The 26,429-nt window shown below is 40.6% G+C and overlaps 1 pseudogene; it reads right to left on the bottom strand.

Annotated features, from left to right (window-relative positions):
• Positions 1–3,562: 3,562 nt before the first annotated feature.
• Positions 3,563–3,643, bottom strand: LOC122225779 (annotated as a pseudogene).
• Between the last annotated feature and the right edge of the window lie 22,786 nt (positions 3,644–26,429).

Genomic DNA, 26,429 nt, shown 5'->3' with positions numbered 1-26,429 from the left:
GCAGCCAAGGTTTTTAACAGTGATTCACATGATCAGAAATCCACATGGAAGCAGCTGCCTGAATTTTTTTTTTTCTTTTTGGCTAAAGAGAGTGAGTAGAGAAGTCTACCCTTAGCATAAGAAAATTGCGCATGACCTAGAGTGAGTTGCATGTATGTTACTTATATATTTATTATAATAGTTATTAATTAGGCACTAATGCTATTCTAGCATCTGTACTAGTTACTTCACAAATAATACTGAATTTTCATGATACATTACAATTACCCTCAATGTTGTAAGTATTATTTTCTCTTTTTTGTAGAAGGGAAACTAAGGCTTAGGAATATCATAAGGCTTAACTTAAGGTCGAAGTGATGGTAACTGGATACAAATCCACATCTGTTTGACTTTAAAATCCATAATACTGTGCCACACTATAGTATCTCCTTTTTGTTGGTAATCTCATAATAGCTCAGTTTCACCGTGGAATTGAGGATTATAAAACCAAGGTATGGATTCTATTCAGCTTCAAATATCATCAGTAATTTACCCAGGTCTGCTAACATGTGACTGGTGACAATGAAGTAGAAGAAAAAAGACGTTAGATCCTATTGATTTATGCATTTATTGGAGAAGCCAGTAGATCTTCTAAAAATTTGTTTCTGTTGTTTCTTTGTAAGATTTTATTTTTAAGTAATCTCTATACCCAACATGGGGCTTGAACTTACAACCCTGAGACCAAGAGTTGCATGCTCTACTGACTGAGTGGGCCAGGTGCTCCTGTTGTTGTTTTAAATAAACATTTCAGATGTGTTGCACCGCACCCCCCCCCCCCCCCCCCAGCCAGTGTTTGCTGCCCAGGATCCATGTTCTTCGAATATTATAATCAACGCATTCCTTATCACAGAAGGCATATGTGAGGATGTTTGGTGCTAACTACAACTAACCAAGTGGTTTTCTGGAGTATTGTGCAAAAATTCTTCCAGGAGTGAATCAGCGGAACAGAGTGCCTTGACATCCACCATAACTTTGGAGTATGATCGATGCGTAGGGAAATTTACACTTGCTCTCCCTGCCGTAACAACCCATGTGTGATACTGACAATGCCTTCCCGCTTTGTTTCCCTGTTCTGTTGGACTTCCCAGTCCAGCTCCTCAAACCCTCACAACACAAGTCATTACAGTGCACAGCACTGTATGTATGGTTAGGGGAAATATATATCTGTTTCTTTCTTTTTGTTTTTGAAATATAAAGCTAGGAAGAAGAAAAGAGGGGAGTTTGGTAATGGCTGCCGAGAGAGTACACACAGGCAGAATGACTCCACATCATACACCCAAGACCCAGAAGAGCATTTATTCAGAGAAACTTACAGAAGCAGGAAGAGGAGGAGGTATGAGGTCCCTTCTTGGCCAACTGCTGTCTGAGACAGTGCACAGTGATCTGGCGAGACCGCCATCTAAACTCTGGGCGAATAAACTGCACGCAGGAAGGTAGGCATCAGCTCTGGTATGACGAGGGCCTGCGGTCCAAGCCTTGGACTTCCGCCGTCAGGCCTTCTCAGCATTCCTGTTTGCAGCGTGACCAGACCCTCCCTGGTGTGAACAGGAGCTCAGGTGCAAATCTTGCAGTTCCAGGTGTCTGATGCATGGAGCCTTGGCCTCCCATCATGCCCCTCCACCTCAGTACTTTCTCAGGATGCTTGCCAAGCAGCCCCACCCTGCAGGAAGCCAGCCTCACCCTGGGAGGCCTTCCAGGGGGAAGCGCCAGATAAATTAACCTTTACTCCTCAGTGCAGCATAAACCTGAAGCCCTCTGAGGACCAGCTGGAATGGAGAACATCTCGTCAGAATGTGTTTGTCTGGGCCTTCGTCCAACACATCAAGTATCTTGGCCGATACTTACACTGTCATCCTATCAATCAAAAGAAATCGATCAAATAAAAAGCCTTTATTTCGCAGCTCAGAGTCGTTCTCTCCCACACTTCTCCTGTGTAAATTCTTGGTAGTTTGATAATAAGCAGATATGTTTCTTCTAGTAGCCTGATTGCTCAATCCCTCTGAGGTTTTTTCCTCCATTGATTTTGTCCTTTACCCTACCTCAGCCAGCCATTCCCACAATCACATCGTAAATCTTATCATTACCAATAATTGCCACTTAGTTATTATCTGAATTTAACATCCCCACTTCCTGTCATTCCAGTTCACTCCCTTTAAAGTTCAACTTTAACAATTCTCTCACCTCATCAGGATTTCTTTTTTCTTTTCTTTTCTTTTCTTTTTTTCTTTCTTTCTTTCTTTTTTTTTTTTTTTTTTTTAGATAGAAGGCACAGGTGAGCAAGGGTAGAGTGAGACACAGGGAGAGAGAGAGAGAAGCAGGACTCATCTGAAGCAGGACTCAAACCCACGAACCGTGAGATCATGATCTGAGTCAAAGTCAAAAGCTTAACTGACTGAGCCACCCAGGCGCCACCCGCCCCCCTTAGGATGTCTAGCCCATTGATCCGGCACATCTTCCCTGTCCTTCACATCCATCCCTTCCTGTCTTCAAGTCTGTAACAACCACTATCCTCATTTCTGTGCACGTACCCTCAATTCCTTTGCCTCTCTCTCACATTAACTTGGAAAAACACAACTCTGATGAAACCTAACTCCCTACCTACTTACTCTTCATAGTTTGTGGTTGAAAGAAAGCACTCTGCCCTGCTATTAGCTCCATTTTAAATTCGTAATTACACACATCAAATGGCCTAATGCTGCCTGGCAGTCTCACTGTATTTCTCTGCTCCATCCACCATCCAGCTTTCCTACACCACTCTTTTCCACTTTCTCCTCTCTCTTCAAATCCCTAACAAACCTCCTTCTCCATCCCCGCCCTCTGATGATCCCCTTCCTTCTTACTTCCTTAAGAACATTGAAGTACTCACGCGCGAATTTCTTCCAACCCCTGCTACACATTTACCCTGTGGCAGGATCTGTACACATATATGTTGCCTTTGTGCCTCTTCCTCGGATGCGCTATCCACGCATCTATCTAAGGCCAGTGCCTCCAGTCCCTTTCACGCATAGGCAAAGGCATCACTCTGGGAAATTTCTTTTCCTCCTCTGAAATTCAAATTTCACTGGGCATTCTGTTTTTATTTGCTAAATCTGGCAGCTGTACCCAGAAAAGGTGCTCAAGCAGAAAGTCAGGACAGTTGTTGGGCCCACTTCATCTGTTTGCTTCCCCCAGGGAGTATAGTTCTGGGCTGCCTATAGTCCAGAGTCTGAAGACACTTGTTTATTTGGGAAGTGATAGTTCGGTACCACTTACTCCATCACAGACAGAAACAGAAGTTCATCCTTTGTCTTGTGAATTTTCTGATGGCATTTTTCTTTTTTTTTTTGCCACCTAGAAGCTTAAGAATGTTATAAGAAGTCAAATTTAGTGGGGTGCCTGGGTGGCTCCGTCGGTTAAGCGTTTGACTTCAGCTCAGGTCATGACCTCACAGTTTGTGAGTTCAAGCCCCGTGTCTGGCTCTTTGCTGACAGCCTGGAGCCTGCTTTGGATTCTGTGTCTCCTTCTCTCTCTGCCCCTCCCCAACTTGTGTTCTGTCTCAACAAATAAATAAGTGTAAAAAAAATTTTTTTTACACTTGATCTTAGCCAAAAGGCCGAGAAGAGATTAAAAAAATTTTTTTAAAGGAGTTAAATTTAGCAAACTTTTTGGATTCCTTTAACACTATGGATTGCTATTACAATTACAATAAATTAATATTACAATTTCATCCATTTTCTTTTAGTGATTGCTTCATTCATTTCCATTTAAATCTTTGGTTTCTCTGTATTTATTTTGATGTGAGGAGGGAGGTTGGTCTATAGCTTTGTGGTTTTGGTTTTGGTTTTCGCTAGCTAGTGTGGAAGATTAAAGACATCCACAAATTTGTGAGTCCAGTGAGACGTGGACTTTATTTCCCCTCCTCTTGAATTTGATCTGGCTTCGTGATTGCCTTGGCCAGTTGAGTACAGCAGAAATGATGCTTGTCAGTTCTAGACTTAGGATTTGATGGCAGTGTTAATTTCTATGTTGGTTTCTCGAAGCCCTAGGTTGTCATGGGCTTGATAAAGAAGTTGTATGGAGAGGTCCTGAGGTTACTTGAGAAAGAGCAGCCAAGAGGAGCCCAGTCTTGTAGTTTTCTCTGCTGAAGTGTCAGACGTGTGAGTGAAGCTCTCTTGGACACGCAAGACTGGCTCAGCTGCTGGCTGAATACCACTAAGTGACATAGTCATTGCCACGTGCAGCAAAATAATCACCCAGCCAAATCCTACTCAAATTCCTGACCCCCAAGGTCACAAGATAAAATAAAATGGTGATGGTTATCCATTTGTGTTAGGGTAGTTTGTTATGTATCCGTACATGACTGTAACAGTTACCCAGTTACCCACAAGATTTTTGATTAATCCATCTTTTTTTGTACTCATTTGAATTGTTACCTTTATCAAACATTCAATTTTCTTTTGTAAGCCTATTTCTTAATTTTCTATTATGTTTTAATAATCTATTATTCACTTACCAGTTCCAAAGTGGTTTGTTACAGTAGTTTTATGAAATATTTACTACCTAGTAAAGGTAATACTATCGTGTCTCTCATTTTTCAGAATGCCTCTGTCATTGTGTACATTTTCACACGAGGTTTTATATAATTTTGACATGTAACAAAAAGTTTACTGTTAGTATTTTGTAAATTTTTTTTTTAATGTTTATTTATTTCTTGAGAGAGAGAGAGACACACACAGGCAGGGGAGAGGGACTGAGAGAGAGGGAGACACAGAATCTGGAGCAGGCTCCAGGCCCTGAGCTGTCAGCATAGCCCGATGCGGGGCTCGAACTCACAAACCGCGAGATCATGACCTGAGCCAAAGTCCGACGCTTAACCGACTGAGCCACCCAGGCACCCCAAAAAGTTTACTATTAGTATTTTCATTGGGACTAAATTACATTTCAATCCAAAGTTCGAAAAAATTAACAGAAAGTTTAGAGAGAAATATTCATTTACTTATCTTCTTTGATGAAACTCATTCCTTTAAGATTTTCTTCATATAAGTCCTTGGAAAATTCTACATGAGTAAGTTACATGAATATTTTCTCCTTTTTCTACTGTTAATAAATAGAAATTAGTATTCTATTTTCCCAGTGTATTGTTGCTTGAATACAGGAAATAAATTGGCTTGTAAATTTCCTTGAAACTATTCAGTGACTGAAAGTTCTTACTTCTTATAATTATGCATTTGAAATGTATAGGTCTTCTTTATATCATGAACTGATAATAATTTTGCCTTTCTTTCCAAAATCAGTGTTTAAAATTTTTATTTCTATATTGTAAGCTCCACAAGAGCAGGGAATGTTATCTCTTTTATATACTACTGTATCTCTAGTACCCATAGGTCAGACATGTGATAAACACTCAATATACATTTGTTGATTAAATTAGTAGTGCAATAATTAAGAACCAGGCTTTGGAGTCAGACTAGCTGGTGTTGAATTCTGACTACCACTTGTTGGATATGTTACCACAACTCTGAGTTAAATTTTCTTATTCTCAGTTTCCTTTTTCATCAATGACTTGGTGTTTATCTCATAAAAATGCGAAGATTCAATGAGATGAGTAATCCAGAAAAAGATCTTTTTTTTTTAAATTTTTTTTTTAATGTTTATTCATTTTTGAGACAGAGAAAGACAGAGCATGAATGGGGGAGGGGCAGAGAGAGAGGAAGATACAGAATCGGAAGCAGGCTCCAGGCTCCGAGCCATCAGCCCAGAGCCCGACGCGGGGCTCGAACTCACGGACCGTGAGATCGTGACCTGAGCTGAAGTCGGACGCTTAACTGACTGAGCCACCCAGGCGCCCCAGAAAAAGATCTTAATGGAGTACTTGAGATATAGTAGGTTCTAGGTGTATTTTTATCTTTCCTATTATCTCTCTTAGTTATAGACTATAACAAAATAATAGTAAATTGTCCCTGCACATAACAGGAATGCTTATAGGTTCACCAGGAAGCATAATAGCTGTTGATTTGAGATAGAGCTTTTTTAAATATATCAAGAACAATTATATATACAGAATTCTATTATTAAGGTTTTAATAGAATATACATAAGATTTGGTCAATTTATTTAACTAGATAGTCATGTTATTTCTCCTTTAACCATTTAATAAATTATATCAACATAGTTTTCAATATTGAAAAATTATGTTCCTTATGCATTAGGAGTCCAAGTGGCATTTTCAGGATTAAGGTTTTAAAAAATATCACAGTAGCACAATTTCTATATACTCTCCTTAAAAAAATCAGTAAGTTCTCACAACACACAATCTGAATTAACCTAATTTGTGATGCATCTGGGAGATTTCAGAGTTCTGGAGTGGATTCACAGTTCATGTGAAGAATATGAAATTATCACAAAATTTATCTGAAAGGGGAGCTTTTTATTTTTTATTTAAAAAAATGTTTATATATATATTTTGAGAGGGGGGAGAGGCAGAAAGAGAGGGAGAGAGAGAATCCAAAGCAGGCTCCACGCTCCGCATGGAGTCCGTCGTGGGGCTCAGTCTCAGGAACCGTGCGATCATGACCTGAGCTGAGATCAAGAATCAGATGCTTAACCAGTTGAGCCACTCAGGCGCCCCAGGAAAGGGGAACTTTTTAGAAGCAGGACTTTGAACTTTCTGCATTTCCACAACCACAGAACCAGCTATAGAGTTTATTCTTTGTCACATGAATTTTATGAATCCTCTTTTTTGTTGTTCCCACAAGAACAAACTGAATGTTTTATTCTGAGCAAAATTTAAAATTATAACTATTTTGAAAATCTTTTCAAAAAGTGTATAGTAACAACATATATTGAGTGCATGATGACTGTCCCTTTTAGTTTTAATTTTTCCAGTTTTATTGAGATACAATTGGCATAGAACATCGTATAAGTTTTAGTTGTATATACATACATTTGTTGTATGTATATATTGCAAAATGATTACCACAATAAATTTGGTTAACATCCATAACCTCACACAGTTGTAATCTTTTTCTTATGACAAGAACTTTTAAGATGTACTCTCTTAACAGCTTTCAAATATACAATACAGTGTTGTTAACTATAATCAGCATGCTGGACATTACATCCCCAGAACTGTTTTTTTTTTTAATGTTTCTTTATTTTTGAGAGAGAGAGAGAGAGTGCGCATGTGCACGCAAGTAGGGGAGGGACAGAGGATCTGAAAAAAACTGTGGTGACAGCAGAGAGCCGGATGCGGGGCTCGAACTCACTAACCGTGAGATCATGACCTGAGTCGAAGTTGGACGCTCAACTGACTGAGCCACCCAGAAGGCCCTCCCCAGAACTTATTTATATATAATTGGAAGTTGTATTTTGACCACCTTCACATAAATCCTTCTCTTGCAAACGCCTTCCCTCCTTGGCAGTTTCACTTGCTGTTTGTTTTTGCTCTCCAACTCAAATAGCCAGCGCCAGCCTCCCCACTCATGGAAGCATTAATGCTAAAAGAATTAGCTTTATTGTATATAGAGGGTATTAAGTTTTCTTCCTGTTTATTTGGGTTCTAGCTGCTATGGCCCCTAAAGGAAATGAGTGTCGGGGGACTTCCAACTCTTAGTCTGATAAAAGGATTTTTCCCCCAAATTTGTGAATTTACTTATATAAAAATCCTATGAAAGCATAAAAATTAAGTCACGTTATTGTACTTTTATTTTTTTTTAATTTTTTTTTTTAACGTTTATTTATTTTTGAGACAGAGAGACACAGCATGAATGGGGGAGGGGCAGAGAGAGAGGGAGACACCGAATCGGAAGCAGGCTCCAGGCTCGGAGCCATCAGCCCAGAGCCCGACGCAGGTCTCGAACTCATGGACCACGAAATCATGACCTGAGCCGAAGTCGGACGCTTAACCGACTGAGCCACCCAGGCGCCCCAACGTTATTGTACTTTTAATAAACCACCTTTGCTAAAAAGAGTAAATTACATGAAATTGGGACTATCTCAGGAAATTTCCAAATTCCTAACTTAAATTTGAAATATGCTCTTTTAACTCAGTCCTGGTTTAACCTCCATCGCATACATTGGCCTTTTGTACTTTTGACTACATTAAAAACGTTTATTTATGCCAAGAATATAAATATTTCCCAGTGCCCTTGGATTTAGGATTTCAAAGATCGTTCTTTCTTCCCATAGCTTCCCTTATATTTATGAGTTTTTGACCTCTATATAGTGTGGATGCTGATTCTCTTTTCGTGTGTAGTTTTGGCATGTTTTGAATGTGCATTCCAGGACCTAAGGCTATTGCTCCTCCCACGTTGCTGAAGCCAGACTTCCCAAACCTGGTGGATGATAACTCCGAGTGCCGGTATATTATTTCACCGGAGCGTCACATCCTGTGACTATTATTGCCTCTATCTGCCAGGGGCATTGTCCGAAGCTGACAGTATTTTCTCCTCACTAGTATCCCCAGCCGATCTAAGCCTCCACTCCAGAAAGCAGCAATAAAAGCTGGGGTGGTTTATTGGTTTGTATATTTGCTTCGGAAGTGTTCTCCAGTGCCACGTTTCTGAACCAATAATTTTCAAACACTGATATGTTAAGGTAGTGTAAGACTCTCTTCAAATATAATCTTACATGGTCGCCTACAAGGTAAACTAGATAAAAAGGTTATTGCTCTGGTTGATGTAGGTGCAGGGTCTGGAACCCTGTCTGCTCAGTGTTCCTCAACCCCTGCTCCCCCACCTGGAACAGCACTTGAAAGTCTCAAGAGGGTGGAGTCTCACATGGTAGACCTCAGGTTAAATGATTCTGTTAAGTATTTTGTTTGGTCCGTACAGTGCTTTCACTCTAATTTTTTTTCCAGCTGTTTTCTTTTCTTTTCTTTCTTTTTTTTTTTTTTTTTAATGTTTCTTTATTTTTCAGGGACAGTGAGCAGGGGAGGGGCAGACACAGGGAGACACAGACTCTGAAGCAGGTTCCATACTCTGGGCTGTCAGCACACAGCCCGGTGCAGGACTCAAACTCACGGATTGTGCGAGATCATGACCTGAGCCGAAGTCGGCCACTTAACTGACTGAGCCACCCAGGTGCCCCCAGTTGTTTTATTTTCAAAGTAATCACAATGAACTCTTCCAGCTGCTTAACTTGATATTTACCTTGATATTTCTAAATAGTATGAATTTATTGTCATTTTGGATTTGTTGGTATTAGACATTATCTACTAACATCCCACCATGGGAGATGAAGACTAAACTCTCTTCCTTTTTCTCCCCAGAATCTCCTCCTCCTATATTCACAGTGTAATTTTTTCTTAATTTTTAAAATGTTTTTATTATTATTATTATTTTATTTGAGAGAGAGAGAGAAAGAGAGAGCGTGAGCAGGGGAGGGGCAGAGAGATGAAGACAGAATCCGAAGCAGGCTCCAGGCTCTGAGGTGTCAGCACAGAGCCCGACAGGGGGCTTGAACTCACGAACAGTGAGATCATGACCTGAGCCAAAGTCAGACGCTTAACCGTCTAAGCCACCCAGGCACCCCACAGTATATATATTTTTTTCATTTTTTAAAATGTTTATTTATTTTTGAGAAAGAGAGGGAGAAAGACTGGGTGTGTGTGGGCAGGGGAGGGGCAGAGAGAGAGGGAGACACACGGAATCTGAAGCAGGCTGCAGGCTCTGAGCTGTCAACACAGAGCCTGAGGCAGGGCTTAAACTCATGAACCGAGAGATCATGACCTGAGCTCAAGTCGGACGCTTAACCGATTGAGCCATCCAGGCACCCCACACCGCATAATTTTAATTAATTGAATCAATAGTTAGTGTTTTCTTATTATGACAGTGTAAATATTATTTGCTTTGGAGTCAAGCAATATGTTAGTTTGGGTACAACTTTTAGTTTTTCTGAAAGTTAATAAACATTTTATAAATTCTTTTGTTTACTTTGTTTGGTCCGTGATTACATACTTGAATACATAATTTTTAAAATGTTCAAACATGCCAGAAAATATCTATTCCATTCCCCTCTCACCCCCACATTCCTCCTTCTGCTTCAGTCCAGACTACCTCCTCTCCAGGCCTGCCACACAGCTAATGTCATGGGCTCTTTATTCTTCCATTTGGGATTGCTGTGTCCAGGATGCCATGTTTTCTAACTTTTTAGTTTATATCCTCTTTTTTGGAGCACATGCTCTGACCAGCCTCTTGAAAAATGATGCATGGAAGGTACATACTGAATCTTTTGCTGTCTGCAAACGTCTTATTGTAACCTCGTACCACATTACAAATAGAATTCTAGCTTAGAAATAATTTTCAGGGGCACATGGGTGGCTCAGTTGGTTAAGCATCTGACTGTTGGTTTTGGCTCAGGTCATGATCTCACTGTTCGTGAGTTTGAACCCCACGTCGGGCTCTGTGCCGCCAGCATGGAGCCTGCTTGGGATCCTCTCTCCCCCTCTCTCTCTGCCCCTCCCCTGCTCACTCGCCCTCTCAAAATAAATAAATAAACTTAAAAAAAGAAAGAAAGAATTTTCAATCAGAAAATTTAAGCCATCCCTGTGCTGTCTTCTTTCTCTCTTCATAAGGATGCTTATCGCATTGTGGCTTTTATCATTCCTTGCACCGTGCGTTCAGTTGGCCATTTTTATTTAATTAATTAATTACTTAAATCCAAGTTAGTTAACATATAATGTAGTAATGGTTTCAGGAGTAGAATTTAGTGATTCATCACTTACATATAACACCCAATGCTCATCACAACAGACACCTTCCTTAATGCCCATCACCCAGTTAGCCCATCTCCCGCCACCTCCCCTCCAGCAACCCTCAATTTGTTCTCTGTATTTATGAGTCTCTATGGTTTGCCTCACTCCCTCTTTTTATTTTATTTTTCCTTCCCTTCCTCTATGTTCATCTGTCGTGTTTTTTAAATTCCACTTATGAGTGAAATCACCTTTCTCTGACTGACTTATTTTACTTAGCATAATATGAAAGGGCGGGCTTATGCCAGCCGACTCCATCTTACTCCATCTTGTTCTGTGTCCTTCACCTTGACCACACCTCCTCCCCTTGAGTAACCCCCCTCCCCCCACCTGCCTAACAGGACTCGGACCCTTCCCCAGCCAATCGGCTGAGGCCACAACCATTACCTCACCAACTGCCCCTAGGCCCCAATAAAACCTTTGTCCTTTTGAAACTCGCTCTCCCAGGTATCTCACCGCTGCGTCGGTGCAGGTAGGGGATTGAGCTCGAGCTAGCTCCGAATAAAGGCTCTTTTGCTTTTGCAGCAGACTCGGCTCCCTGGTGGTCTTTGGGGATCACGAATTCTGGGCATAACAAATACACTCTAGTTCCATCCACTCAGTTGGCCCTTTCAATCTGGAAACTCCAGTTCTGTTAGTCCTATGTTGTATGTCTAAGACGTTTTTAAAGTATTAATTGAATGCCAGAGGATAGCGTTCACTAAGGATGAGTTAGAGAACTGATTAAATTGTTGGCAGGTAACAATGATGACTGTGAATGAGTATAATCAGCAAGTTAAGATATTAATAAATTTCCTGAAGTGGTCTAAACATCAAATGCTTTGGTTGTTTAATATTTAAAAAAAGAACCCATCTGTGCAGTTATATACTGTGCTATTAAAGAGTTAACCAACTCTCTCCTGGCCTAATTTTCCCATGTGGAGAATATCAGCTAGAGATATATTCTTGGCCTCTCTTCTCTGTGTTTACTTATCCCTTCCCTTAGGAGGAAGATTATGTGACTGGTGAATTTTATGAGTAGGATCTGAGCATGCTCAGCTCCTCACATTCTAGCATCTCTTCATTTGCACCAAGCCTGGCCACAAGAAGCATGCTGCATTAATCCTTTCTCTGCCTCATATTTACGAGTTCATCTCCATGGCGGATAACTTGTCCATCCTGTTTGTGATTGGGTGTGTATATCGTCCAATTAAGGAGAATGTATTAGGAAGTCCATTGTAACCATACACTTGGGTTTTCAAATATCGGTTCAATAGTAAGGTAATGTTTGATCATCGTCTTAGGTTTGTATCTTAATTGGCTCTGAAGTCAGTAAAAGAAAAGAAATGTTATTATTTCCTAAAATCCCAGCATGTATGTTAGTATGCATAGTATATATACACACACACATATACATATATACATACATATATGTATATATGTATATGTGTATACACATATACATATATATAATGATAGACGATTATCTACCCCAAATCATGGATGGTTTAAGGGATTCAAGAACAATTTCGACATGGCTTGGTTTTCCCTTTTTCACTGTATTTGAAACCCAGCACCCACATCATTTGTAAAACCACCATACATTCATCGTTCCCAGCAACAGCTGAGGATAGAGAACTTCATATTCGCCAGTATGTTCTCATAGCCTTATTGAGGTGGGTCCTGTGAAGGCTAACAGTGACCTTTTTCATTAATAACATAGGGAACATCTGAAGCTGTTTTCACTATGATGAATTCCCATAGGGTTCTGTTTAATGAAGACATTCACCTCAACGCACTTGTGTGGCAGTAACATATTTCTAAAATAATAACTCAGTTGCTGTTAATCCAAACAGGACTCAGATCTACCAGCCTTTTTAAGTCTCATGTTTGTTAACAGCGTTTATGACTCCATCACCTTTTCGGTTTGACAAACTTTCTTTTATAAAAAATATTTAGATAATCTCTGCCCTTGCAGATATGCTACATAACCAAATCAGAAAATGGAAAAAAACGCTGTCGCTTTTTTCCCTTGTGTCCAAAAGATTTTTTTCATTCATCCATTTAGTTCCTTAATTCATTCATTGAACAAATATTGTATGTTTATTAGGCGTCAAGCACTATGCTAGATACTAGAAGATAAGAAAGGTCATTGTGGAGAAGGCTGATATAGGAAATAATTATAGCAGTATAATATAATATAAATTGTGTAAAGATATGTGCAAATTACTTCAGGAACTCAGCAGAGGGGGTGATTTTCTTTGGCCAGAAGAGCTTGGAAAGTTTCCAAAAAAGACAAATTGCTATATTCTCTTGAGTTTAGCAATCTTACAATTGATTTTTTATATCAATTGGATTTTGACCAAAGGTCAATTATATAAACAGATACATATGTTAGTGACTGTTTGTATGAGACTTCAATCATGGTGAAGTTATTTATATAAGTAACATGATAAATGTAATTTTAAAAAAAGAGTTACTAAAACCCAGAAGGAATAGGAGTAAGACTGTGTGGCATAGTCCATTTATTTTGGTGTTTGGTCCCCACAAATGTAACTTGGAAAAGACCACATAAAAAACAAAAATTACTTGGGGTGCCTGGGTGACTCAGGTGGTTAAGCGACTTGACTTTAGCTCAGGTCATGATCTCAGTTTGTGGGTTTGAGCCCCCTGTCAGGCTCTGTGCTGACAGCTCAGAGCCTGAAGCCTGATTCAGATTCTGTGTCTCCCTCTCTCTCTCTGCCCCTCCCCTGCTTATGCTCTGTCTCTCAGAAATAAATAAACATTAAAAAAAATTTTTTTATTAAAAAAGTTACATAATTTTGGTAATGCAAAAAAAAATCTGATTTGGAAATAATTTCTTCCAGAACTCCAAGTCTAATTTACCTACTTGAATAGCAGAATTAGTCTGTGAGCCATTCCATTTGAAAACAGTGATTAATTAATTAATACATACAAAAATTTATTGAACGTATATACAGTATATGAAAGAATGTACCAGATTCATGCAGTGGTAGAGAAATAAAATTCCTATAGAGATAAGGCTGATAATATAAAAGACTGAATCAGGCTGTAATAGAGAGTGGTCAACCTCATGGCGAAATGCAGAATGCATACTTTATCCAAAGAAATTAAAATTAAAAAAAAAAAAGCGGGCAGGTCTTTAACACATTTGTTAAGCAAATCTGGCCCTTCAATTAGTTTGAAACTCCTGGATTCAGGCAATTGAAATACTAGTATGACTCTATCCATCCATATCCGTGGAGTTCTCAGACCATTGGAGGAGACAGACCTGTAAACAACTTTGGTGCCATAGGCTTTGCACTGGAAGCTAAGCAGTGCTGTGGAACCATAATTCACCACCTGGTCAAGTCGGGCAGAAGTCCTGAAATGGGTGTTATACAATCACTCAGTCAAGAATTCTACCTGTTATCATGTAAATCATCCCCGTCTTAAACACACTTCAAGTTTTCCCCCCAGTACCATCCACAGCCTACTTTTCTTCATTATATATTCTATTATCATTCACATACTGAAAATCTACTTTCTTTTCTGTAATAATTTCAACTGGATAAAGCTAAGGTTTTTCAGTTATACAAATAAACACCACATACGGACAATATTGCCAACTTCCTTCTCTTCTTTTTCAGTATTTACACTTCTTTTCTTTTTTGGTCCACATGCATTGTCTGGGACTTCCAGAACAATCATGATGTATACGTTTAACTGTGGCCACCTGTGTTGTTCCAGCTTCAATAGGAATTCTACAGATGTTTTCCATGAAGGTGGGTTTAAAATATATTGAAAACTAATTTGGAGGGTGTATACTCAAAAGAATTGAAAGCAGGGACTCAAAGGCATATTTGCACATCAGTGTTCATAACAACATTATTCACAATAGTCAAAAGGTGGAGTCAACCCAAATGTCCATTGATGGATGAATGGATAAACGCCATGTGGTAGTACTATACAGTGGAATATTATCCAGCCTTAAGAAGGAATGAAGTTCTGGCATATGCTAGAGTGAGGATGAACCTCAGGGACATTATGCTAAGTGAGTGAGCCAGACATACAAAGACAAATATTGTGTGACTCCACTTATATGAAGTACCCAGAGTGGTCAAATTCACTGAGACGGAAAGTAGAATGGTGATGATCGGGGGCAAGGAGTACGTGTGTGCGTGTGTGGGGAGGGTAATAAGAAGTTACTGGTTAATGGGTACAGCTTCAGTTTGGGAAGATGAACAAGTTTTGGAGATAGATGGTGGTGATGATTCCACAACAATATGTGTGCACTTAATGCTATTAAATTATACACGTAAAAATGGTAAATTGTGTTATGTATTTTTTATCACAGTAAAAAATTTGGAAGTATTTTTTTTAAGTAAACTTTACTCCAAATGTGGGGCTTGAACTCCAAGATCAGGAGTCGTGTGCTCTACCGACTGAGCCATCCAGGTGCCCCAAGAGTCTGGAAAAGTATTTATAGCATTCCTTATATTCTTGCATAGTGAAAATGATGTAGAGATTAAAGTGGCATCTGTTCCTTGAAGATTAAAAACAATTCACCTGGAAAACATTCTGAAGCTAATTGTCCATTTTTTCTTGACATCTGAAACTTTTCCTTGGATCTGAAACAATTGCCATTTTTTCCTGAGGTTATTGGTCTAGTTCTATCTCCCTTTAAGAGAAAATTTTGGTAACTTGTATTTTCCTAGGAACTAATTTATTTTATCCAAGCTTTGTATTAGCCGAAGCATTTCCTTGTAGTTCTTTAAATTGTCTTGGTACATCCTGCTATTTCCCCATTATCTCTTAGTATTTTGTATATTCATGAATTCTCCACATCCCCAATAAAGGAAATAGGCTTGCTATATTGGGTTTTATTTACACACACACACACACACACACACACCCCAGCTACTGTGGTTTTTAGCTCTAATGTTTCCATTTTATTCTTTGTTATATTATATTTCTTTTCTGAGATTTTGTATTTTTTATTTGTTTCAGGTATGTTCACGATTGCTTGTTAAAATATTTTTATGATGGCTGTTTTAAAATCCTGTCTGATAACTCTGAGGTCTGGGTCATCTCCTTTTTGATGCTTGTTGATTTGTCTTTTCTAATTCAAGTTGAGATTTTCCTGGTTCTTTGTATGATGAGTGATTTCACTTATATCCTGGACATTTTGGGTACTACATTGCAAGATTCCATTTCCTCTTTAATCTTTTGTGTAGGTAGCCTTGCATTTGTTAAATGTTGACAATTACAATAGACTACATCCTTAGAAATCCTGTTTTGGCATTTTTTCACTTTTTCATACAAAGAGCTTCTTTGAGAAGCCCCTCACGCTTTGGCTAACTTCATTGTCCACTTGATAATTAGGATAGCAAGGAGAACTACCTTTTATTTCTTTACTGTTCTTATTGAACTTGCAATATCTCTTTCTTTTAAGACCTTCAAATATTATTTTCTTACCTTCTCCCACCAAGGCTGCCCCAGTCCATTTTCAACCAACCCACCTAGTCTAGCTATGTCCTCAGCAGCTAATTAGACAAATAGGTATTTAGCTTTATAATACTTCTGCAAATCTTTCTGAGATAAGAAACCCGTCCTCACCCTCTCTCACCCTCCGTCCTCACTCTATAGGCATCCGGGGTCCCAGCTACCTCTCCCAGTCCTCCCTGGGTGCCCTGAACTGCCTTCCAGAGAGGATGTTTGTACTCATACTTGGTTCAGCAACAGCCATTGTTAATTAACTTATTCAGCTTGCTTCTCCTACAAGAGTGATGTAATGGCTTCAAAATACAGGACGGAACTTCTGTTTTTGAGCATTGTGAAATTATTCAACTGGCACAGCAAACACTAAAATCACAGTTCAGTAATGTTCTCATCAACCCTTCGGCTCCAGGCTCTAGAGGAGGAGGCCAGCAGGGCTGCAAGAAGGAAGGAGGGGACAGAGAATGAGAACTCCAGACTGAATGGAGCAAATGCACAAGGACCCTGGAATCTCTCCAAAAAGATTGGCAGAAGTATTAAAAAGTCAGTTAGGGGGCATCCGGGTGGGTCAGTTGAGCTTCTGACTCTTGATTTAGGCTCAGGTCATGATCTCACTGTTCATGAGTTCAAGTCCTGCACTGGGCTTACGCGGACGGTGCAGAGCCTGCTTGGGATTCTCTCTCACGGTCTCTCTGCCCTTCCCCTGCTCATGCTCTCTCTCTCTCTCTCTCAAAATAAATAAATAAACTTAAAAAAAAAAGCTAGTTAAATACATATATTCTAGTTAACAACCAAGAACACACCTGGACTAGGTAGGATGTGAAAATGGCCTAGGACAGCTGTAGGTGGAAAAAGAAAAATAATAAAATAATTGTAGAACTTGAAAAAAGAAGAAATGTTAAAAACACTGTGATAACAATAGTAAACAAACAAATGGACAATCTCTCCACTTTCCTAATTTTAAAGTGGACAGTGAAGCCAGCCAAAGTATTGTGCTGGCTTCTTGGAGAGGCTCTCTGGATAAGAAAAAATGAAAAATGCCCAAATGAGATTTTTAACAGTATGGCATATTGTAATTCTTTTACCAAACTCATTTTAATATTTGTTAAATAACAATTTATAATATAATTGTAATAATATAATATATAATATAATAAAAATATAATAATAACAACTTAATTTGTTAAATTAATGCTTTTTACTATCATAAAAAGGAACAGTGAGATCATGTGCTTCATGAGAAAGTTCTAGATTTTATATTTTTTTAAATTAATGCCCATGATCTAGTCATCTCAGTTTGAAGTGTATGATGAGCATTGCCTTGTTTCAGATATGACAGAGGCACCTTCAGATCGAATGTGTAAGCTTAACAGGAAAAGGAGGCTTTTCACTTGGGAAGCTTGGGTCAAAGACGAACTCCTCCCATGCAACCGGCCTCTTGAGTAATGGGTTGAGCAAGGCAAGCCTGTGTGTCTCTTACTCATGTGGGAACTTGTTTTAACTGTGCTTCCCTCATTAGGCAGATCAGTGGCCTACGGGTGGCCTAGTGCATGTGTAAATACGACTCCTACATAAGACTTGACTTACCACCTCCAACCTGTTTTCCGGCTGGCTAAGGGACAGATGACGGAAAGGTAGTACAAAGGGGAGGAGAGGAAAATATTTTTCTGTGAGCAGGAAATGAAGGCCTAAGTCCTTACCAAGTTGAGGGAATGAGGCCTCTGAGCTATAGATGGATGGGTTGCTCTGCTGGGCCCGTGTCTCAGAGACACATGTGCAGTTGTATGCATACAGTGTGTTTATAGGCTTGCACTGTTAGCTCTCCGTGTGCCTCTGTCCTTGTGTCTTTGGTTCTTGTCTCTATTCCACAGGGCATCTCAACATCTGGCCTCTGCCCAGCCCAGCCTGTTTTCCAGGCCCCCTTCCCACTCTCCCGTTTTGTTTCTGCCAGTGGGCTTGGTTATTTGACTGATGAGCTCTGAGAAAATTCTGTTTCTTTCTCCATCAATCCCCCCAAATTCCTCAGAGGCAATCTCTCTTCCCCACTGTGAGAGGCTCTTTAGTCTTTCACTGTCTCTGTCCTTACCAAGCCTGGCTCCCAGAAGATCTGACAAGCCAGCTGGCCCTGAAGAGGCACAGTCTATCCCTCTCCCAAAGTGTTTGCATTTTAAGAGGCAACAAAGCTTCACGTCAACCAAAGCAATCTCTAATTGTGTAATTTCAGGTATCAGTGGAAAGAGACTCTCTTTGCAGGAGTTCGTAGGGAGAGGTTCCCTGTGTGTTTAGAATTTTAATTTAATAGGGGTGCCTGGGTGGCTCAGTCCATTAAGCATGTGACTCTTGGTTTTTGCTCAGGTCATGATCTCATGGTTTCATGGGTTCAAGCCCCACATCGGGCTTCAAGTTAACTGTGCAGAGTCTGCTTGGGATCTCTCTCTCTCTCTCTCTCTCTGCCCCTCCCCCACTCACACTGTCTCTGTCTCTCTCAAAACAAATAAATAAACTTAAAAAAAGAATTTTAATGTAATAAATAAATCATTTAAAATCCATAAAGTGCGGGTTATAATATCTACACTAAAGAATTTTTGAGGCTTAAAGTGAGATAGCGCATACGCCTAGCCCAGCATCACAAACGTCTGTCACTGCCACTGTGGGTGCTGTTATTCAGCTTTGCTTCTGCACCAGGCTCTGGGCTCATCAGCGGGAGAGACCACCAGATACAATAACAACAAAACTGTTCTCCAGACCTCCAGGAGTGCAGCCCAAAGAGAAATTTTGCACGCAGACAGCTTAGTTCACTGTTCCCCCAAACATGTTCTTCTATATTACCTCACTCAACTCTCCTTTTTGCTTGGTATGTATACTTTTTTTAATCTCCAAGAGAGTGAGAGATTCCAAAGGAGTTGTCCTAGGTCTACATCTAACTTGGAACATATGTTATTCAAGTGAACATAACTCAAAGGTTATGTATATCACAGCAAAATACTCTCAATACAGATAATTGTTACCAAATTACTGAACTCGGGGCTTTGGGGGAGGAAGACCAAGAGAAAAATCCTCAAAATTTTTTTTCTGAAAGCATGCATTTGAGTTAGGGTTCAGAAAATATGATCACTGTAGGGGCGCCTGGGTGGCTCAGTCGGTTAAGTGTCCGACTTCAGCTCAGATCATGGTCTCACGGTTTGTGAGTTTGAGCCCTGCAGTGGGCTCTGTGCTGACAGCTCGGAGCCTGGAGCCTGCTTCCAATTCTGTGTCTCCCTCTTTCTGCCCCTCCCCCGCTCATATTCTCTCTCTCTCTCTCTCTCTCTCTCTCTCTCAAAAATAAATAAAACATTTAAAAAAGAAAGAAAAGAAAACCAAAATAAATATATATTAACACTTGTCCTTTAAATGTTGGTTTTAAGGGGCACCTGGGTGGCTCAGTCGGTTAAGCATCCGACTTCGGCTCAGGTCATGATCTCGCAGTTAGTGAGTTGGAGCCCAGCATCGGGCTCTGTGCCGACAGCTCAGAGCCTGGAGCCTGTTTCAGATTCTGTGTCCCCCTCTTTTTCTGCCCCCCCCCACTCATGCGCTCATTCTCTCTCTCTCTCTCTCTCTAAAATAAATAAAACATTTTTAAAAATTTAAAAATACATGATCTCTATAGATATAATATGATAATAGGAAATTATTTAAATGCTTCTTAAAATTGAGCTTTTATTCATGCTGTCATACTGAAAGAGCCATATGCCAGTCTCTCTCTGCCTGTGTGTGTGTGTGTGTGTGTGTGTGCACGTGTGTGTGTGTTTAAATGGGGTGGAGGTGGGGCGCCTGGTGGCTCCGTTGGTTGAGCACCCAACTCTTGATTTCGGCTCATGCTTGATCTCACAGTTGTGGGATTGACTCCCTCCTCAGGCTCTAAGCTGGGCATGGACCTACTTGGGATTCTTTGTCTCCCTCTGACCCTCCCCTGCTCACGTGTGTACATGCACATGCACACCCACTCTCTCTCTCTCAAAAAAAAAGTCTAAAAAAAATTAAATGGGGTGGAGGTTAGTAGAGGGATACTCAACGTGAGTAGTTAGACAGTGAAATAGGCTCTATGTCATAGTATATCCTCCATAAAAGTGAGCATTTAATTAATTCCAGAGAACACCTGTCATTTTAATTATGATTCTGTCAACAAGTTTTAGTACCTATGAGAGGTGCTAAAGTGGAATTATGTCGCCTTCCCTGGCATGATAACAAAGGAGGATGAACTGAATGGTTATTGGCTAACCCACTCTGCTTCCATATGGGACCTGGACACCAGAAGCCAGGATCCTAATTAAATTACATAGTTTGTTCCTACATATTTGATGGGTTTTGTTGCTATTGTGCATGAGATCTAATTTTTCCATTTAGTGGTTAATTCTTTACTGCTAACACAAACCACTATAGTTTCTTGACTCGTTTTGGCGAGCCAAGGTGTGATCTTCTCTTAAATATCACTCTAGGGGCGCCTGGGTGGCTCAGTCGGTTGAGCGGCCGACTTCGGCTCAGGTCATGATCTCGTGGTCCGTGAGTTCGAGCCCCGTGTCGGGCTCTGTGCTGACAGCTCAGAGCCTGGAGCCTGTTTCAGATTCTGTGTCTCCCTCTCTCTGACCCTCCCCCGTTCATGCTTTGTCTCTCTCTGTCTCAAAAATAAACGTTAAAAAAAAAATTTAAAAAAAATATCACTCTATTCCTCAGTCTCCTTAAGGATAGAAATGTGACCATGAAGGGGTGCCTCGGTGGCTCAGTCAGTTAAGCAACCAACTCTTGTCTTCAGGTCAGGTCATGATCTCACAGTGCTGAGATTGAGCCCCGTGGCGGTCTCTGCACTGAGTGTGGAGCCTGCTTGGGATTCTCTCCTTCTCTCTGCCCTTCTTCCCCACTCACTCTCTCTCTCTCTCAAAATAAATATACATTTTTAAAAATGTGACCATTATGGTGGCAGAGGAGAAGGTTCCTTGGGGGTTGGGGGAGCAATTTTCTAGCAAATATGGGGTAGAGGCATCTGGATCTTTCAGTGTGGCATTGGAGGAGCTCTGGAAGTCTGGCCCTGAGTTACCACAGAGACTGGAAAGTGGTGGCAATAGAATCTTCTCTACAGAAGTCCTCCCCACCCTGAAAACACTCACACACGTGTGTGGTTGGGCATTCCTGGATGCATGGCTTTAGGCTCTCTTTCTCCCGCCCTCCCACAAATTCTGTGAATGGCTGATATCTTTTGATATGTTCCTTCTTATTTAAACCAATCCTAGCCCCTTACCTAATCTCTTTGGATTGCTCTGTAGCAGTTAAAAAAGGATTCAGTAGGTTATACACACGGACCTGGACCGCCTACATCATCATTATGCAATAAAAGCAAACACGCAGCCTCACGAATAAAATGTCATATTTCTTCATGCGTGTAAACATTTGTAATGCATAGAAAACTCCGCAGGGACCACAAACCCAGATGATAACAGTGGCAGCCTTTGGGGAGGAGAATGGGGGTAGGGAATGGAGTAGGGCAAATGCATGTAGACTTGTGCCTTTTACTCTATGTACTTTTTCTTGGATTTCTACAAGAACATTTACAAGTATTGCTTATGTAGCTAACACAACAAAATGAAACAAAGAGAGAAAGGAAAATCAGTGGGCAGATTGTAGCAATTAGAGGGCAGGAGTCTCCAGCTTATTATCAGCTTGATTCCACTGAACTAATATTAGAAGCATTGTACCATGTACCACATGCCGCATGGATGAAACTTGACTAAGGGAGGGTCCTCCTGCTCTCAGGGGACTGGACAAGCAGACACACAAACAGATAAATACTATACAGCATTGTAAGTGGAAGGATAGCAATACCAGAGGTGTCGTGGGAGCCTCTGCTGGGTTCCTCCTACCCAACTCCAGGAAGAATGAAGGGAACACGGCAAAGACTTCCTTGAGAAGGTGACACGACTCTCCAAGAAGAAGTTAAAAGAGGGGAAGGAAGGACTCAAAGTGTGTGTGAGGTGTTCTACGAAGGGTGAGCGGGACGATGAGTTCCCTCCAGCTCGTACTCGGCGAAGCTGTTTTTACCCACCACGTGGACAAGACAGCTGTAAAGCAAGGCATGTCAGAGAGAACTGTGAACTGGAGGCATGTTTAGATTGTAAATTCTGAGCCCAAATAATCACTGGACAGCACAGAGAGTTCCCAAGGCCAACTGGGGGACAGCTGTCTCCATCACCGGGAGCAATGCAGGAACCAAGAAGCTTCCTGGGGCGGCACTGTCACTGCTACCACCGGCGTCTTTTCCAAGCAGGGTGTGGGCACTTCCTAAGAGTTTACCCTCTACACTGTTGAAGCCTTTGTGCAGGATCACGTCATGTAGGCTCTGATGGGCAAACCAGCCAATGCTTTTCTTCCCCACGCTGTGCCCCACACCTGGGGCTTTGTCCCACCTTCCTGCTCTCGTCTACCTTATTCCTCCCTCTCATGGTTCCTACTTGGTGGCCTCAAACTGCCTTTCAGTGGTCAGGACCTCCCCAAACCTGCTTAACCATTCTTCCCGGCTTCCGTTCAAATATCCAGACTTTACCCGTGCCTCAGAAGCCAGTCTTTGGCACTACTGGTCTGAATTTTCTTGGTCTACCTAAGAATTGGAGCCAGTCTGATAAAGTCAACCTGCCGATGGGAGGATGATGGCTTGATGTGTTTGTTATTCTCTCCAGGTGAGAGATTCATATTTTAACCAAGTCTCCAGGGCAAGTAATCTCTCACCGCAAAGAGGGACACCAACATGTGGGAAATTCAATCACCGTATCCCCTTCTCCTGCCATCCTGGTCAAAATTAACAACCTGGGCCCTGCACTGGCTGTTCTAGGTCATTCTTTTGTCCAGTCCACTGAGGTCCCCGTGTCTATTTCTGTACCAGTTTGTAAACTCCATGAGGGCAGCGCTCCGCATGAGCCTGCAGTAGCCGAGCTCAGGGAAAGTTGGCTCGAACTCATTCATCCAACACATCTTCATGGAACTCCGACTGCGAGCAAGATACCGCTAGTTCTGGAAACAAAAAGGGGACCTGCTCTGAAGGAGCCAGTCCACTGTGTGCAAAATAATTCTGCTTCCTGATTTTGAAGGGTTACATCCAATGAGTGAGAAGAGATGATCCAGGCATAAATAAACCCACCCCAAAAGCCAGACGCATATAAATAGCAGTGCTTCCCACATTGCACTAACAGCTCAGCTGAGTGAACTATATGGCCACGTTCCAAGACCCTGATATTGGGAGGAGAACAGTCTTATATTTGATTACAAAGGGTTCCCCCCCCCCTCAAGTTTTCTATTTTATTATGAAGGGTTTTGACCAGTAAAGAGCCAAAATAGAAAATATATTCAGACCACCTGGATTCAGCGATTGTTAAGCACGCTGGCCTCTTTACTTCATTTCTTTTTTATTTTTTTAAATAGGGAAATAAAGACTGCATATCGAGTCATAAGTCCTTTAAACTTCTTCCTAATTCGGTTCTCCTGACTTTTTTCCAAAGGTCACTATTCTTCTCAAGTTGCTGTGTCTCCCTCTGTTTATATTTTTAATTCTCTCGCTCCATTTAGGTGGCCCAATAAACATGTATGGACTTGGTTATGTTAAAGTTCACATGAGTGCATTCATACTGTGGATATTTTTTGCAAAAAGCTTTTCTAGTAAACACTTTAATGACGTTACGATATTTATTTGTTGGATAAATTTCATTTTATTTGCCCATTCATACACTGATAAACATCTGGCTTAATTCTGATTTCTTGTATCTCTTAGAAGTGGAATTTCTGGCACAGAGGGCATAGGCATGTTTAGTTAAAATGGGTGGTGAATGATGTATTTTTTTTTGAAAATAGTTTTTCTGGTTTTTATAACTACTTATATACCTTTTCTCATTATGTCTATTTTTATTCTTCTTATTTCAGAAAATTCCATCAAGGCCTCATGCATTATCAATTAAAAGCAAAGTTGCACACATTCAAGTACTGTGTCAGAATATTCCCAATTACCTCCATTCCTTTTGAATAACAAGGTCACCTCATTCAGCCACTCTCTGCCTATCTGGAATCTGTCAACATCTTCACTAGGACCCTGTGCGTATCAGCTTGAAATTGTGTACTGAGAAGAGTGCCAGGGATCTGAATAGTGAGATATACAGGAGGATCTCAGGAAAGGATTAGCTCGTGGTATCATGACTCTCTCCCATATTAGGTGACTTCGTTACCTCCAAACATCACCATTGCCAAAAAAATTCTTTCAAAACTGCTCAATGTTTGCAATATTAGTCTACTGCATGGTCATTTGATATTTAAAATAAAAATGATTAAACATTTTCTAGGGATTAAACAATGTTTCAGGTTCTTTAAATTCATTAAATCTCTTTTTTTTTTTTTTTAATTTTTTTTTTCAACGTTTTTTATTTATTTTTGGGACAGAGAGAGACAGAGCATGAACGGGGGAGGGGCAGAGAGAGAGGGAGACACAGAATCGGAAACAGGCTCCAGGCTCCGAGCCATCAGCCCAGAGCCTGACGCGGGGCTCGAACTCACGGACCGCGAGATCGTGACCTGGCTGAAGTCGGACGCTTAACCGACTGCGCCACCCAGGCGCCCCTAAATTCATTAAATCTCTTAATCTTTACCATAACCTTTAGACATAGGTATCCTTTATATCCTTTTCACCAGGGGAATATGGATGTTGGGCTGAGGTAAGTAACCTTCCCAGGATGACACAGGCAAGAAATGGCCGAGGCAGGATTTCAAACCAAGTCTCGTGGGGCTCCAGAACCCACAGTGTTGGACAAAGAGAAATGACACAGATTTTCATCTTCAGAAAAATACATAAAACTCTTTCCTGCCAAAAGTAAGAACTTGAATCTGATCAAAAGAAAACAAACCAAATTGAGAGACATCCTTCAAAACAATTGAAATATACTCTTCAAAAATATCAGTGTCATGAAAGACAAAAACTGAGGAGGTATTCCAAATAAAGGGAGGCTAAAGACACATGACAACTAAATGTAATGCATTATCCTGGGTTAGAAGGGAAAAGATGCTCTAAAAGTGTTACTGGGATAACTGGCAAAAGTAAACACAGGGGGCACCTGGGTGGCTCAGTCGGGTAAGCATCTGATTCTTGTTTTCTGCTCAGGTTATGATCTCATGGTTCATGGGTTTGAGCCCTACATTGGGCTCTGTGCTGACAGTGCAGGGCCTGCTTGGGATTCTCTCTCTCCCTCACTCTCTGCCTCGCCCCTCTGCTCATGATCTCTGTCTCAAAATAAAAAAATAAACTTAAAAAAAATTGAACACAGCATGTGTTTTAGATAATAGTATTAAATCAACATTGAACTTCCCAAATTTATCATAGCCTTTATGATTGCTAAAGAAAATACCCTTGTTCTTAGGAGAAACATCTTTTTCATTATTAATAGTACTGATTACTTCTAATATACCCACAGATGACTTGTAATTCTTCTTCTATGAATATGCCATTGTTATCTTTTGGCAATTTAAGAATGAGAGCATGGTATGACTACATTGATTTCAATTTATTTTGTTTTGTTTTTAACTGAACATAATTGCATGCATATTGAGTGGATCACTGAATCAGGGAAAGAATTGGAACAACCAGCCTGGAGGAAGAAGGAATTGACATTTGACAATGTCATTTTTAAGGATTTGGTGGGTTTCTTCAGTATGATCACCCTGCCCCTTAATCATTAACCATTCTCTATAAGGGCCATGAGTTCATTCTGCCTCATTAAATGCCAATTATACTCTTAGTTTTTAAATGTGGCATTTGTGTCTAAACTCAACTGCCAAGTTATATTAAAAATGCATTAACTTGCTTTTAATTTAAGACCTACAGCCTTCAGCTAATTTAGGGGCAAAAGGGAGAAAACCCCATTATAAATTTTTAAATTAAATTGCTGCAGTAGGGGAGGGAAAATAGGGAAGGCCTTTAGGCCCTATAATCTTTTGAGACTCAATCTGAGGAGGAGTCCTACGTGAGGCCCTCCCCAGATGCTCAGATCTGGCTGTCAAGGCCCCTCCTTGATAGTCAAGTAGTTTGGCACTTGCTTATGACATCTGATTATTTTGTCAGGGGCAGTCACTAGTCTCTGTCTCCCCCGTGAACTATATGGATCTCAAGGAAAGATCCTGGGTCA

The sequence above is a fragment of the Panthera leo genome, chromosome B4 (assembly GCF_018350215.1).
Source record: "Panthera leo isolate Ple1 chromosome B4, P.leo_Ple1_pat1.1, whole genome shotgun sequence".
Lineage (NCBI taxonomy): Eukaryota > Metazoa > Chordata > Mammalia > Carnivora > Felidae > Panthera > Panthera leo.
This window is presented reverse-complemented; position numbering and strand designations above follow the sequence as displayed.